The sequence below is a fragment of the Eumetopias jubatus genome, unplaced genomic scaffold (genome assembly GCF_037043125.1).
Source record: "Eumetopias jubatus isolate StellerSeaLion01/CBP00866 unplaced genomic scaffold, mEumJub1_p1.0 scaffold_6, whole genome shotgun sequence".
In the NCBI taxonomy this organism is placed as follows: domain Eukaryota; kingdom Metazoa; phylum Chordata; class Mammalia; order Carnivora; family Otariidae; genus Eumetopias; species Eumetopias jubatus.
In genome coordinates, this window is record NW_028274812.1 from 125,272,554 (window position 1) to 125,275,783 (window position 3,230).

Here is a 3,230-nt window from a genome sequence, read left to right on the forward strand (position 1 = left end):
AAACAATAGAGCTTCTGGAAGATAGCATAGAAGAATGTCTTCATGATCTTGGGATAGGAAAATATTCTTTTTCTTTTAAGATTTTATTTATTTATTTATTTATTTATTTATTTGTCGGGGCGGGGAGAGAGACAGAGAGCACGAGCACAAGGAGGGGTAGCTGCAGGTTAGAGGGAGAAGCAGGCTCCTTGCTGAGCAAGGAGCCAGATGCGGGACTCAATCTCAGGACCCTGGGATCATGACCTAAGCCAAAGGCAGACGCTTAACCTACTGAGCCACCCAGGCGTCCCGGGATAGGAAAATATTCTTTTTTTTATTAATTTTTTATTGTTATGTTAATCACCATACAGTACATCATTAGTTTTTGATGTAGTGTTCCATGATTCATTGTTTGTGCATAACACCCAGTGCTCCACACAGAATGTAAAAACATGGAACGCTTCACGAATTTGCGTGTCATCCTCGCACAGGGGCCATGTTAATCTTCTCTGTATCGTTCCAATTTTAGTTTATGTGCTGCTGAAGCGAGCACAATAGGAAAATATTCTTACGAAATACAAACGGAAAGATAATTTAGACTGCATTAAAATGAACTTTTGTTCATCAGAAGACACCATTTAGGAGACTGAAAAGGGAAGTCTTAGAATGGGAGATATATTACAGAATATATTACAAAAAACCCACCTACAAATAGACAAGGAAAAGACAAACCAATGTTTTCAGAAACTGGCAAGAGATTCCAATAGGAACTTCACAACAGAGGATAGCCAGATGGCCAATAAACTTCTGAAAGGTAAAAATGCAAATTGAAACCATAAAGAAACACTGCCACGTACTCACCAGAATGGTTTAAAAACAACAACAACAACAACAAAAATTGATTATACTGTGTTTTGGCAAGTATATGTAGCAACTGGATGCTCAAACACTGGGAGGATAATTTTGTCCACCATTTTGGAAAACTCTATGGCAATATCCACTAAAGTGAGGAGTCTGAGTATATATTCAGCTGAAATGCTTACATATGTGCAACCAAAAGACATGTATGAAAAAAGGTTAGAATTGTGCTATTTATAGTGACCCCCGACAGGAAACAACTCAAATGTCCACCAAGAATAGAATACACAAATAAATTTATTTTTTATAGTTCATTTATTATTTATTTATATATTTATTATAATTTAAATTATAGGACATTCCTATAATGGAATACTTTATGCAATAAAAATGAATGAACTCCTCCAAGCACAAAATGGATGAATCTCCTAAATACGAGGTTGAGCAAAGAAGTCAAACACCAAAGAGCCGTCAGTATGATCCTACTTATATGAAATTCAAAATCAGACAAAACAATCTGTGGTCAGAGAAGCGAGACTACTTATTCTCTTTGGTGGGGATGATGAATGGGAAGGGCGGGGAAACCCTTCTGTGGTGCTGGTCATGTTATAGGTCTAGTGTGGGCAGGACCGTATTGCTGAGTTCAGTTTTCAAAAATTCATGGAGCCATCCACTTATCATTCGTGCACTTTTCTGTCTATACTGCAATAAAAATAGTTTAGCCCAAAGATAAATGTATAAACAGACAAATAAAAAAATAAAAACAAATAGTTATCAAAATATACATAGTGGTCTTTACAGAGAAAAGTTACAAAGCAACTTCTTTTTTGGCCATTACTCTTTTTTTTTTTTTTAATTCCAGTATAGTTCACATACAACGTTGTATTAGCTTCAGGTGTACAATAGAGTGACTCAACAATTCTATGTATTACACAGTGCTCATGGTGATAAGTGCGCTCCGTAATCCCCATCACCTATTTCACCCATCCCTCCGTCTAACCCCCCTCTGGTAACCATCTGTTTGTTCTCTACAGTTGAGAACCTGTTTCTTGGTTTGTCTCTTTTTTTATTCCACTTTGTTCAATTGTTTTGTTTTTTTGAATTCCACATGAGTGAAATCATATGGTATTTGTCTTTCTCTGTCTTGACTTATTTCACTTAATATTATGTTGTTGCAAATGGCATTCTTTTTTGGCTGAGTAATATTCCATTGTATATATACATCACTTCTTTATCTACTCATCTGGTGGTAGACACTTGGGCTGCTTCCATAATTTGGCTATTTTAAATAATGCTGCAATAAACACAGGGGTGCATATATCTTTCTGAATTAGTCTCTTTGTGTATTCTTTGGGTGAATACCCAATAGTGTGATTGCCGGATCATAGGGTAGTTCTATTTTCTATCTTTAAGAGTCGCTTATGGTTTGTTTCCCTCTTTCTTTCCCCTCTTCCCCTATGTTCATCTGTTTTGTTTCTTAAATTCCACATATGAGTGAGATCATAGGGTATTTGTCTTTCTCTGACTGACTTATTTTCCCTAGCATAATACACTCTAGCTCCATCCACACTGCAAATGGCAAGATTTCATTCTTTTTGATGGCTGAGTAATATTCCATTGTGTGTGTGTATACCACATCTTCTTTATCCATTCATCAGTTGATGGACATTTGGGCTCTTTCCATATTTTGGCTATTGTTGATAACACTGCTATAAACATTGGGGTGCATGTACTCCTTCAAATCTGTTTTTTGGTATCTTTTGGGTAAATACCTAGTGTAATTGCTGGACTGAGAGTAGTTCTATTTTTAACTTTTTGAGGAACCCCATACTGTTTTCCACACTGGCTGCACCAGTTTGCCATCCTGCCAATAGTGCATAGGGTTCCTTTTTCTCCACATCTTCATCAACACTTGTTTCTTGCATTTTTGATTTTAGCCATTCTGACAGGTGTGAGGTGATACCTCCTTGTAATTTTGATTTGCATTTCCCTGATGATCAGTGATGCTGAATATCTTTTCATGCTCAGGTGTCTGTTGGTCATCCGAATGTCTTCTTTGGACAAATGTCTGTTTATGTCTTCTGCTCATTTCTTGATTTTGGGATGTTGAGTTCGATAAGTTCTTTATATATTTTGGATACTAACCTTTCATTGGATATGTCATTTTCAAATATCTTCTCCCATTCAGTAGGTTGTCTTGTAGATTTGTTGATTATTTCCTTCTCTGTGCAAAAGCTTTTTATTATTTTGATGTGGTCCCAGCAGTTTGTTTCCCTTGTCTCAGGAGATATATCTAGAAAAATGTTTCTATGGCCAATATCAGAGAAGTTAATACTTGTGCTCTCTTCTAGGATTTTGATGACTTCAGGTCTCACATTTGAGTCTTTAATTCA

The 3,230-nt window shown here is 36.3% G+C and overlaps 1 non-coding gene across 1 annotated transcript; it reads right to left on the reverse strand.

The window, feature by feature from the left end:
- Nucleotides 1-425: 425 nt before the first annotated feature.
- Nucleotides 426-532, reverse strand: LOC114223930 (U6 spliceosomal RNA). The gene has a single exon (XR_003612272.1). It is a non-coding gene; the product is annotated as a U6 spliceosomal RNA (small nuclear RNA).
- Nucleotides 533-3,230: the final 2,698 nt, after the last annotated feature.